At 39.3% G+C, this 13,901-nt stretch overlaps 2 protein-coding genes across 2 annotated transcripts in view; one reads left to right on the plus strand and one right to left on the minus strand.

The window, feature by feature from the left end:
• LOC103512843 (soluble guanylate cyclase 88E) overlaps nt 1-13,901 on the minus strand; it is an 85,155-nt gene that overhangs the window by 41,429 nt on the left and 29,825 nt on the right. The gene's annotated exons all lie outside the window — the stretch shown is intronic.
• LOC103512854 (trifunctional purine biosynthetic protein adenosine-3) overlaps nt 1-13,901 on the plus strand; it is a 134,090-nt gene that overhangs the window by 30,741 nt on the left and 89,448 nt on the right. The window lies entirely within an intron of this gene.

A 13,901-nucleotide genomic window follows, 5' to 3' on the forward strand; every position in this document is an offset into this window, starting at 1 on the left:
CACTTCTTCTGACCATTGTCCATATTAAACTGTCGTGTACAGAATAGACTAATAACTCTAATAAGAAATAAATAACCTCTTGTCAAAGGCATAGGTCCATTGGTAATAAACTACCTAGGTAACTAATAACTGAAGTATTGATGGATATAATTATAAAACTCCGCAGAGGGCGTCTGTTTTTGCGAAATTAGTTACCTTACCTTGTGGTGGAATTACACTGAAACTAGATATATATATATTTTTTTTTATTTTTTTTTTATCGTAGAGGTGGAAAATCTTCTTTTCTTCTTTTAAGATAATCTCGTGGTGATTGAGATTAGGTTGGATTTCTACCAACTAAAAACCACCTCACATTTGGGAATCAGCCTGGATCTGCGTGAGCTTTGCTACAGTACTGATCTCATGCTGAGACCGCGGTCTGACAGACCTACATTGATAGGTCTCTAGTTTTTTTTTTTCGCCACGCACGTTCCGACTATCTGTCAAACCTGGCTCTATCAGACGGTCTCATCATTTTTCTCTTGAGGAAAGAGTCACTCACCTCTGTAAGGATGGTCTTGAGATGGTCTAATTTTAATGACCATTGCAAGTCTAATTACTGACTATTGGCAATCTAATTACTGATCATTGCAATGGACGCTAAAGAACATGTATGTAAAATCTTGATTGTCTTACCTTCTTGCATTTCCACTGATCACTCAGGTTGAGGGTGGGTACTTTGATAACTTTGTCTATACTCCCGGTTGTCACTTCGACGTCATTCTTCTGCGCCGTTTCCACCATTATCGTTGTCACTGCCTGCAACAGAGAGTTCAATTTGTGAACTTTAGTTCTTCTAAATGAAGGTTGACCCATTAGTGAAATCTCTCATTAAGTCATTGGTGAAATCCACCATGAGTGTATTGGTGCGTCTATTAGTGCGTATGTTATTCGGATCAGTGCGGATGTTCCGAATAAGTGTGGAGTATTGGAACCTCGTCCAATTTGATATCCCGGGAATTATTCAAATAGGTGTTGTTGTGCATGTACAGAAAAGATATGCCAATAGGTGTTTACATGTGCAGAAAATGGACTTCCACATTCAGTTTTCATTTCAACGCAATTCAATGCTTATCATTGCATGTTTTTTGTCCATTATTCTTCTTTCACTTTAGGTATCCTATTCATCTCTTCATCCTGTTCATCTTCAAGTTCTTGCGTATCAGTATTCCTCATCCTTGTGTTTCTTGTTTTCCTCTTTGTCCTCTTCATAAGTATCATCATCGGCGAATATCTTCTTATGGGATATTTTCATCGTGCAAAGAAGCTTGTAGAGTGTAGACGCTTGTAAACACTTTGTTTGGAGTATCGCCCCCAGACTGAAATGAAACCGAAGCTGTTCCTAGTTCAGCCTAATGAGATGCACTGAAATATCCTCTCCAGATCTCCAAAACTGGAGGTTATTTTCAGACTTGGTATTTTTCACAATGATGGCTTTTAAGTACCAAATTGTTAAGGACTGCAGTCCGTCCTCTCTCCTTTCATTTGCCTTTGAAACGCACACATCAGGCGTTTTAAACTCAAAACGAAGATTTCTGATTTCTAGCTTGAAGCTGTTCCTAGTTCAGCCTAATGAGATGCACTGAAATATCCTCTCCAGATCTCCAAAACTGGAGATTATTTTCAGGTTTGGTATTTTTCACAATGATTTAGGCTTTTAAGTACCAAATTGTTAAAGATTGCAGTCCGTCCTCTCTCCTTTCATTTGCCTTTGAAACGCACACATCAGGCGTTTTAAACTCAAAACGAAGATTTCTGATTTCTAGCTGATCGAACTTTTTTTCCTGGTGTTATCAATACAGGTTGCCACTGGCAGTTGCCTTCCCGTTATCTATTTCTGCTAAGGTTATGACTCCTATCAAGGCACTATAGCCAATAGCCATCCTACCCACCTCCTAGGTAAAGGTTATCATATTGTTCTCTGACCCTGCTGGTTACACCTCTAATGTTTTTATTTACAAACTTTATCGAGTTTCCTTTTTACTTTATTTTCTACAGGGTGTTTGAGAAAGGTATTAATGGTTTCCCTGTGGCATTCTTGTCGCAGTGTTCTCCTGAAGTAGCTTTTCCCTCCGACCGCTCATCTTTTCTTTCTCTCTGAGAGTGTGAGTCTGTAAAATATTTTACCAAAGTAAGGCTAGTCGTATTTTCCTTTTGGAATTTCCACTCTTCTGAAGCTTGGTGTGTTAGAGCCTGCACAAAACCATAGGAAATCCTAGATGTAGCGCCGCCATCGGAATCGTTTCTCTTTCCGAAAGGAAAATGCAACTACTTTGTGAGTCCCTTATATCCCTATGAAGATAGTTTCATAGTCTAACTGGAGGTAGAGTTACCCGTACCATACTTATGAGTCCTGTGCCTTGGAATTTTCAAGAGATTGAATGTTTGCCCTGCTACTGTAGGTACAGGGTACAGGTACACTGGTACAGCGCGGCAGCATTAGGTGTTACAGATGTTTTGGACACCAAGGAAAATATTTTTCACATATTTTTTGATGTTCTAATTTGGCATTTATATTAACATCTGATTTCAAGAATCCAAGTAGAAGACCAACCTCTGAATCCAAACAAAAGCCAAAATGACAATCCTAGCCCAACTAAACAAAAAATTTATATAGGTAGAAATCTACAGCCCAACCATTCGTTTGACACAACCTCCATGCTAATCAAACCCAATAGCTCATTTAGCTCTCTCGAAAAACTTATATATTCAACGAAAAAATTCTCAACGTCTCATCGATTTAGAAACGATTTCCTCTTATCTACGGCGTTTATAATACTTATACTTATACTTCTTATTTATTTCTTTATCAAAATCCACAATACAGAGAGCATGCATGATACAAGGTCGCGTCAAGAGCAAGTTTTTTTAGATAAACTAGATAATATATCTAGGTATACCTATACATGGAACAACAGAAAGTATGCTTCCAGACCATATCAATCCACTGTACAAAATCTTTGAAGCATGCTGCCTCATGTTGATATTCGATTGAGATGATTCCTCAGTGTAATAAAGATTTCTTAAGGAATTTATTAAGGAAAACCTTGAGATAGGCACCTAATTATCCGAACGTGTGTGGTTACCTTAAGTGACAATACAAAGTGACCGAACTTTGTCCAGCAACAATCCCCATCCACCTCATATTTGTAAACAAACACACCTTTTTCATAGAATTTAAGATTTTCCATTTATTCCGAGAAACGACCTAACGGAGATATTACAGTAATAACAGTTGCAATCATGAGAGCAGCGAGCATGTGTATCCGGGGGGCTCTCGCTCCCGATTTATTTCGGGAGAGAGTCTCCTCGGATACGAGGATGGAGTATCCTGCAGGTTCGGATGAAGAGTGGTCCCCGTTCGATCAAAGAAGAGATGAGGCTTTCGTTTGTTTGACTGAATTTTTAATAAATCTTAATTAGGTACTTTTTTTATTATGACCCTACTAACTAACGGAGATATACACAGTTGCTTTTTCTTGAATTTCGAGGAAAGAAAAAAGTACAAGGAGAGAAGAGAATTCAGAACAAGAGAATTTAAAAATTTAGAACACGAGAATTTAAAAAACCGGAAGATGAACAAAACAATCGTAAGAGTTGTGGTGACTAATCTCCACTAATTCAATTAACTTTTGCATCAGACTTGAGAGAAAATCATTAATTCCTAATCCAAATTCCACCAGACATTTAGGTGTTTTTCGCGGGTCGTGTGTTTGTTCTTTTTCCAGCAAAATCTATGTGGGTATAAAGGTTCGCCTACTGTCAACTGAAGTCGATCTACGCGACGGAGACGGAAAGGTGTGTCCACACGTCACATAGTCGATCGACGTCGATTCACAATAAATTCACATCCATCAATGGCCGTCGACTATGTGTGGACACACCTTAAGAGGGACCTATTTTATTTGTTAGGTGAGACGAAGACCTAAAAATGCGTTAAGTAGCGTCCACACTTATTTCTTGATCGAAGAGCGTCGATTAAATGCGGACGGTTTCATTTCGTTGATCCATGCTCGTCAATGTGGACCAAGCTTCGGAAAAGCAGAAACATCGTCTGTCAAGGTCTTCGTCCTTCAAAGAGAACTTCAAGTTGATGGAAATGGGCTCTATAAATATTGTCAGCAAATAGCATCAGCAAAATCAATACCTGCACAGAGGAATTACTGTCAGCAAGAGGGTGGAAATGGAAACATAAATTTCCACTTCCTCAAAACAATAAGAGAAGGGAAAGAACAGAAGAAAGAACACTTTTCCCTCTCTTTCTCTCCCTTTACCATTACAATGAACATCATTTCATAGACCATAGAACTCGAAGATTTTAAAACTCAGGACTCAAGGGCAATGGTAAAAGCAAGTGCCTTGGAAGTGCCAATGGTGTGGTCAAAATTTGGAATATCGATAATGCGGCCAGACCAGACTACTTAAATGGCGTTTCTTTGACCATTTTGCGCCCCTCTATCAGTATTCATGTAGATCTCATAATGAAATTTGTATAATCTTTGCAAGCACATTCTACCAAGTTAGGTAAATCGTTTCGAATAGTTTTTTTGCCTCCCTCCATACTCCATAGTTCGCCATAATATAAATAAATAAGCTGTTTATATTTTTACTTTTTTTTGTTTATATACTTTGTTGTATTGTTTTTCTGAGCGTTCTTCAAACAACGAGTATAAGAACCATGTTAAACATTGAGGGCACTCCTGACCCACCTCTACTCCGAGGTCACCATAGGCGAATCTCCTTGACCCAACACCCAAGTAGAACAAAAGCTAGAGGTTGTTGTCGGATTAAAAAAATTCCACCTCTCCTGATAAGATAAAGGTATTAATTTGACAAGACCAACATGGATTGGCGCACAAGTGCCTCTATTAATACACAAGTGCCAGTGTAAATACAATGGGCAATTAATTATATGGAAGATAAGTAGCAGCTCTCCTCCTAGGGACTAACTCTGAGAGTAATCCCTGTCGCGTGATAGGAATGTTTTGGGACTGAGAATTCAATACCTCAGACGGGTACTTACACTACTTACAGTGATGTGACCAGAAAATCCGTCAACAAGTGCTAAAAAAATCTGGTGTGAACATCACACGACTTTCCTTATCCTATTGAATGATGCTTATTTGAGTGTTCTTTTACCCTAACTTTTACAGATTAACTAATGGTTCAGTGAATTGTAAAACTTACTCAGAAAAATGACCCCCAAAAATTAAGGCCTTTTTGGCCTGAGTATTTTTTTTTTTTTTTTCCAGAGGTTTCATATAGAAGGAACTGTAACTGTTAAGGTCGTCCCGAAAGCGAAGACAGGATAGAAGAAAGCCAGCTGTTCCGAGAACGAATCTTATTTGCTTAGGATAAAATCCACCCTGAGCGAGAATCGAACCCACTATCTAGCACTCACAAGGTACCCTCCAGGCTAAGTACGTACCTTCAAATATTTTGCATTGTTCAATAAAATAATACCTAATTACCTATTTACATTTTGGGCGACCTTGTCCCTATTAAAATTTTAAAATTTTTACCACTACCTAAAATTTTTTAATCTTTTCAATTTAATTTTAATGTGTCATGTCTGTTTGAGTAGTATGCTGTGTCATATGGCAACCCAGACGCTGGGACTGGGCAGCTCATCAATAAATTATTGAGTGTTTCTCTCAGTATTCGGTACCTAGATAAGACCTGTCTCACCCATGAGATGAAGGACATACTACAAATGCAATGGGTATGCTATGGCACAGGAAAATACAAATGTTTACTCGGGAGGATCAGTCAGTAGGTCAGAACGTAGGTTCAGATTCTGGGCTTTATTTTGATAGCATCAAGCGTGCCGGGAGGCTCGCGAACGTCAACAGTTCGAAGCGCCGCCCGGCCTATATTAACACGAAATAGAGTTTCATGGTCTTTCGTCTTTACCTACTTTACCGTAATCTCATGTTACCTCTGTGAATGCTTAGAGAACGTGCGGGTGTAGTTTCCGAGCATTCTATTGTATTTAGTCCCATTTTTCAATATCAGAAGGAAAGTAGTATTTATTTATTCTCAACAACCAACCTCAGAGGTGCAAGGGTTAGCGCGCTGGACTCTGGAAGTCTGGATCTGGAGGTTGATGGTTCGAGTCCAAGTCAAGTCATGAAATTTAGCATGGTGTAGGTATTGAGCGGGGAACGAAATTTGTGACAAGCTTTTTTGCTTAACACAATGAAAATTCTCCTTTTTTAAGTCTTAAAAAAAAAATTAAAAAAAAATATGCTCGATATTTTTCAAAGAAGAACGTATTCAAACATAACAAAATTTTTGTTATTGTTTTTAGTCCGAAATTTATATGGAGGATTAGTTCATTATCTCCGGATTTATTTTGCAAAGTTTGAGCTCCTCTCAGGGCCAATAGGACAGGCTTGTTTCTTGTTTGTATAGTGGATTTATATCAATCCCATGTAATACCTTCATGAGAATTTCAATGGCGTTCAACCTAAACCCACGTCTTTGCTCCTTATCAGACCAATTAGATTATTATTATGTATATATTTTTTTTTATCTATTTAGCACAAATAAATACGTATTAGACAGCTCGCAGCACCGTTCCGTGTAAATTCAACCTAGGTGACCCTTAACTACCAAAACTATGAATGATTTTCGCAAAGAGTTTAACATCACTGTATTACTGCAAAGCTTTTTATGTAGTTACAAGGGTCTCATGTACCCTCTTTTTGGTGACAAGCTACCCCAGGGCCGGATTAGCCCCCCGCGGGGCCCGGGGCAGTTTCAAAGGCGCGGGGCCCCCAGTTTGGGCTGATCGAACTTAAAATTTTCAGCGCCGCAGGCGAAATTTTTCAAAAAGTAGGTAGATTCGTAGATATTTTCTTATCCTAATTTTCGCTGAACGCTAAAGTGAGCAAAATAAAATAGAGTGCCGCAGGCGAAATTTTTGAAAATTTTGTTAGATATTTTCTTATCCTAATTTTAGCTGAACGCTAAAGTGAGCAAAATAAATTAGAGCGCCGCAGGCGAAAATTTTGAAAATTTTGGGGAGATTTCCAAAGATCATTGGTTCTTCACCGAAATTTTATCGAGGTAAGCTGATGAGCTAAAACTGATGATTTTTTAAGAGATTTGACAGAGGGAACTGTAACTGCTATGGTCTTATCGTCCCGAAATCGAAAAAGAGAAGGAAGACAAGATAGGAGAAAGCCAGCCGTTCCGAGAACGAACATTATCCCATGAGGATAAAATCCGCCCCGGGCAGGAATAAAACCCGCGGCCTAGCGCTTACAAGGCAGACGCACTATCAACTAAGCTAACTAGGCTGGCTAACTTTGATTAGTGTCTGAGTTTTTCGGTCCTCTGTCTTCGATTTGTTCTTTCAATGTTTTTCTTATGTTTTTCATTACAAATGTACAAAGTGAAACTCGGTTAAAATTTAACCTAAAGTTTCACCAAAACTCGGTAATGTCCCAGTAAAAATGTTTTAATATCACCGTCACATGCATTACATACCGGCTCGGTTATCCAGAAACCAGAATCAGAAATCCACACTTTGGAGTTCTATCCCATTATTCATGCACAAAATAAAATCCCTAAAATCTTGATGGATCCGGAAAGGATAAAAAATCTAAAAAAAAAAAAGAAAAAGACTGAAATTTACCTTTTATTAATACCAGAAATCCAACTTAAATTGCGACGTTTCAGGAGAACAAATGAAAAATAAGGAAAGTAAAATGGGGGGAAAAAAGGAAGAAAAAACTAAAGTTGGGAAAAAAAAGGCCACAAAATTTTAACCACGAAGAACACTTTCAATTTTTTCTTCCTATCACATCCAGAGAAAATGAAACACTGAAATCAGATTATCAGAACGAAGACGGGACTGTAAAATTCGGTAGCTACTTACTGATAATTAAACTCACTGATAAGAAATCACAACGCTCTATCGTTTTCAGATGTGCCACCTCAGTCGTATTGATAACGCAGCGCTTACTAGATTCAGTTTCGGGGAAGTAACTAGCAACGAGCCAAAGGTTAAATCTATCAGGTCATCACGACCTGAAGGGACTTCAAGGGGTTAACGATCATTGAGACCAAGATTACCACGAATGTCTTTTGCGATGGAAACTTTGGAGACAGTCTGTACCATGATCCTTTTTTTTTTTTTTTTTTTTTTTTGCCAATCAGTGAACCCGCCTCCACACATTAACCTCACCCAGCCTGAGTGGGGTTGGTAAAAGCAGTGCTCAATTTGCTCAGATGGTCACCCGTCCAGACATGGAGGTATTGAGCTCCTTGCATCCGGATACCAATCATGCATTTTGAATGAAAGCGACTCATAGCCCCCCGTAGGATAAGTAGGTGTGTTTTCCTATTTCACCTCGAAAAATATACAAGACACCTCAATTTTGCACAGAACAGGGTAGTGAAAGGACATGTTTGATTGCCTCTAATACATTTATGACCAAAATGGCTTAGGATTGTTCAAGTTCTTCACTTTACAACATGAATTAAACACTAACATCAGGTGAATTATGGTGTTTGAGAGGGATTAGGACGGGGACATCTGCCAATTAATTGATTTGTTATTTATTTGAAATAAATAACAAACAAATTGTTAATTTTACTGTTTTATTTGTTTTCATACAGGAAATCATGATGATAAGGACTTGATTTTTATTGTGCGTATAGGTCGGTACAGCTTGCGTATGAATTTTTGCAATTTTTTACTAACCTTGATCTGCAAATGTTTAGAATTTTGATATTCGTAATTAGGTATGTATTTATGTCACCTATAATTCCACAATCACAATATCAACTCATATGTGACCGATCTTACCGGGTGATCCCGTCGTTATTGCTCATCATGATTTGTGGCACACCCTGTATATTGATTTAGGATGAGCTTTATCTCTGCACTCTTCCCCCAATGCACCTTGGTGTGATCTTCATGCTATAATGAATAGATTTTGATAACATAATTGTGTAGACTACTTAATCAGTGCTACCAATATAGGGTGATCGAAAAGCTTGCAAAACCCTCGAGAAAGTTTTCGTCAAGATTTGTGATAATGTGATAAACTATTCAAAAATGTATTTAATAAACTCAAGTGGCCTTGTGTTGCTTTGATCTTGGCATTGGCTCTTTTGATTCGAAGTTCGAAGCCACCAGACTACGTTTTCCTTGAAGTAAAACACAATTGGTGATTCTCATGATTTTTTTTTATTATCTCAGAAAAAACTATAAAAAATAAAAAAAATATTGAGATTAAAACGAAGAAAATGCGTTCACTAGATCGTGAGATACAGCTCTCGGAACATGAGAGTCTCAAACCCGCCGATATTATACCTAGCGACAACACTGTACTCCCGTGATGACGTCATCTACCAATATCGTACGACGCGCTGTGAGCTTATCACCATAGGGATTTGGACCACTACACCACCGAGGTAGGTAGCGCCTTGACCACTACACCACCGAGGTAGGTAGCGCCTTGACCACTACACCACCGAGGTAGGTAGCGCCTTGACCACTACACCACCGAGGTAGGTAGCGCCTTGACCACTACACCACCGAGGTAGGTATTCCATACCTCGGCTGGGATTGAACCCACGCCCTCCTGTTTACCAGGCGAGCGCCTTGACCACTACACCACCGAGGTAGGTATTCCATACCTCGGCTGGGATTGAACCCACGCCCTCCTGTTTACCAGGCGAGCGCCTTGACCACTACACCACCGAGGTAGGTAGCGCCTTGACCACTACACCACCGAGGTAGGTAGCGCCTTGACCACTACACCACCGAGGTAGGTAGCGCCTTGACCACTACACCACCGAGGTAGGTAGCGCCTTGACCACTACACCACCGAGGTAGGTAGCGCCTTGACCACTACACCACCGAGGTAGGTAGCGCCTTGACCACTACACCACCGAGGTAGGTAGCGCCTTGACCACTACACCACCGAGGTAGGTAGCGCCTTGACCACTACACCACCGAGGTAGGTAGCGCCTTGACCACTACACCACCGAGGTAGGTAGCGCCTTGACCACTACACCACCGAGGTAGGTAGCGCCTTGACCACTACACCACCGAGGTAGGTAGCGCCTTGACCACTACACCACCGAGGTAGGTAGCGCCTTGACCACTACACCACCGAGGTAGGTAGCGCCTTGACCACTACACCACCGAGGTAGGTAGCGCCTTGACCACTACACCACCGAGGTAGGTAGCGCCTTGACCACTACACCACCGAGGTAGGTAGCGCCTTGACCACTACACCACCGAGGTAGGTAGCGCCTTGACCACTACACCACCGAGGTAGGTAGCGCCTTGACCACTACACCACCGAGGTAGGTATTCCATACCTCGGCTGGGATTGAACCCACGCCCTCCTGTTTACCAGGCGAGCGCCTTGACCACTACACCACCGAGGTAGGTATTCCATACCTCGGCTGGGATTGAACCCACGCCCTCCTGTTAACCAGTCGAGCGCCTTGACCACTACTACACCACCACAGAATACTCGGAAAAACAGTCAAATTAGCAGATACAAAACGCAAAAACCAAAGAAAACGATGTGATCACATCAGCAAGAGCCAGAAGAATTTCTTTTTTCATGGTTGGTTACGTCCCACGCAATGTTGCCAAGCGTAGGGCACATTTCTAAATTTGAATCTCATTATTTTTCCCGCGCATACTTTGGGGACGAATTTCTTAGAGAAGAAATACTTTTTTTAAAAAAATTCTTTTCGTATTATTTATTATTTTTGACGATCTTTACGAAAAAAATACATTTGGACAGTTATATTTTTCATGAGAATCACCAATTGTGCCAAGGTTGACTAACTTTCAAGGCAGAAATGCTAGTCCTACGTCTAGAAAAGTCGGGCGAAATTTTCATCACAAGTGAAAAGAATATCAAAAAACACCGCAAGACAAAAGCAATATGACAAGAAAATTAAAATTTCAAATTTGTATTTGGAAAAAATTCAAAAAAATTGCAATTAAAACTATAGATTTTGTACCTAGTTTGTAAAAAAAAACTCTTAGCACAAAAATAATACTGACTTTGGCAGAAAATACTAACATCTCCTTATATTTTCTAAAATACTGACATTCTACAGAAATTAACAAAAATTAAACTTTCCCAAAAGAAATCAAAATTTAGAGAAAAATCACTGACATGGTAACGAAAGGGGGAACTATACAAGTTGTAAACAATCTAAGAAATAATTATGTAGGTAGGTACTTCTTCTGTGAAATCATCAAAATCAAACTATGATGACATCATCATAATATTTGGATTGCACAAAGTGCCGAAAATTCAAGTAGAAATAGTTGTGAACCCGTTTGGGAATATTTTTTTGGTCTGACAACATTATTAAAGCACAAGGGAAGGTGAGTAGCGAAGGAAGATACATTAATCTAATAAAAAAGAAAGTAACAAATAACTATACATCTATAGGAACAATAATTTAAGAAGAAAAGACAAAACCCTGTCCTCACGGTTTTGTCAAAAAGGACGAAAAGAAGGAAGAAAGTAAAGTAAAAGAGAAGACAACATTATATTATTTGTAGGTACGTAAGTACAATGATTTAAAATTTTAAACATATCGAACAATGATATTATCAATAAGATTGCGGACATGGTCACAGAAATGGTATCCCTGTAGAAGGAAGGTTTACAGTAAGTGTATCATTTACATAGCTAAATAAGTATTATCAAAGACACAAGTGAAGGAAAAATTCATTGTACACAACATGAATTTGACGAGTGTGATTTCTTCATGCCGAAACTTTTAGAATTAGAACTCGGAGGTGTTTTAGAACTAGAGAGTGATTTAGAACTTGGTGTTTTAGAACCAGGCGTAGGTAACTTTAGTCCAGGACAGCATTGTCCTTTTAACGAACTGCTATTACTCAGGCTTAACTCTAGAGGCCTCTTCTCTACATGTCCTGTATGATTACTATCAGTTTTATCTTCTGTATTGGATAATGTGGCGTTCAAATGGTTGGTTACCTCTGTCGTTATGTGTTTGGGAGAGTTGTTGTATTCGTTGACAATTTCTTCACAATAGTCTCGAGGTTTGATTTCTTTGTACTTGAAAGGCGTTGGTACCTTGTCGTATTTGTTGATGAAAACAATTTCACTGCTGTCTTCTAATATGATGTTGTTTACATTGGATATTTCATTGTTCGTTTTCACCAAGAACTCATCCGGGTTGTATTCATCAAGGTTCCGGTTACTCTCACTGGAACTCTTCTCTTCAGATGTTGGTCTATCAAATGCTCTTGGTATGTCGAAGGACACGCTACACCTAATGTTTTGCTTAAACGATCCTCCAGAGCTACTCTCATCCCTGTCTTCAGCGATATGTTTCTCATCACCAGAGAGACCTAGACTAGATTCAGAGTTGGAAGATCTCTTGTGATTGTTACTACTGCAGGCACATGGAATCTCTATCTCCGTCAAGTACCTTGTGGCGTCTTGGCGATCCTTAGCGCTCACCGTGATCTTGGGAATATTCTGATCTTCTGTCACTCGGGTTGGAATGGTGACACAAGCTGTCTTGGGCAAACTGGAAGAACTTTCAAAAGTTTCATCTTCGGTGGAATAGTTGGAGCATCGCCTGAAGAGGAATTTCTTGCGCATGATTTCGCTGGCGTTTGAGACACTTCTCTGCCGCTCTACATGCTCAATTTGCTCAGATGGTCACCCGTCCAGACATGGAGGTATTGATCTCCTTGCATCCGGATACCAATCATGCATTTTGAATGAAAGCGACTCATAGCCCCCCGTAGTATAAGTAGGTGTGTATTCCTTTTTCACTTCGAAAAATATACAAGGCACCTCAATTTTGCACAGAACAGGGTAGTGAAAGGACTTGTTTGATTGCCTCTAATACATTTATGACCAAAATGGCTTAGGATTGTTCAAGTTCTTCACTTTACAACATCAATTAAAACACTAACATCAGGTGAATTGTGTGTTTGAGAGGGATTAGGACGGGGACATCTGCCAATTAATTGATTTGTTATTTATTTGAAATAAATAACAAACAACTTGTTAATTTTACTGTTTTATTTGTTTTCATACAGGAAATCATGATGATAAGGACTTGATTTTTATTGTGCGTATAGGTCGGTACAGCTTGCGTATGAATTTTTGCAATTTTTTACTAACCTTGATCTGCAAATGTTTAGAATTTTGATATTCGTAATTAGGTATGTATTTATGTCACCTATAATTCCACAATCACAATATCAACTCATATGTGACCGATCTTACCGGGTGATCCCGTCGTTATTGCTCATCATGATTTGTGGCACACCCTGTATATTGATTTAGGATGAGCTTTATCTCTGCACTCTTCCCCCAATGCACCTTGGTGTGATCTTCATGCTATAATGAATAGATTTTGATAACATAATTGTGTAGACTACTTAATCAGTGCTACCAATATAGGGTGATCGAAAAGCTTGCAAAACCCTCGAGAAAGTTTTCGTCAAGATTTGTGATAATGTGATAAACTATTCAAAAATGTATTTAATAAACTCAAGTGGCCTTGTGTTGCTTTGATCTTGGCATTGGCTCTTTTGATTCGAAGTTCGAAGCCACCAGACTACGTTTTCCTTGAAGTAAAACACAATTGGTGATTCTCATGATTTTTTTTTATTATCTCAGAAAAAACTATAAAAAATAAAAAAAATATTGAGATTAAAACGAAGAAAATGCGTTCACTAGATCGTGAGATACAGCTCTCGGAACATGAGAGTCTCAAACCCGCCGATATTATACCTAGCGACAACACTGTACTCCCGTGATGACGTCATCTACCAATATCGTACGACGCGCTGTGAGCTTATCACCATAGGGATTTGG

The sequence above is a fragment of the Diaphorina citri genome, unplaced genomic scaffold (assembly GCF_000475195.1).
Source record: "Diaphorina citri unplaced genomic scaffold, Diaci psyllid genome assembly version 1.1 scaffold38, whole genome shotgun sequence".
Taxonomy (NCBI): Eukaryota; Metazoa; Arthropoda; class Insecta; order Hemiptera; family Psyllidae; genus Diaphorina; species Diaphorina citri.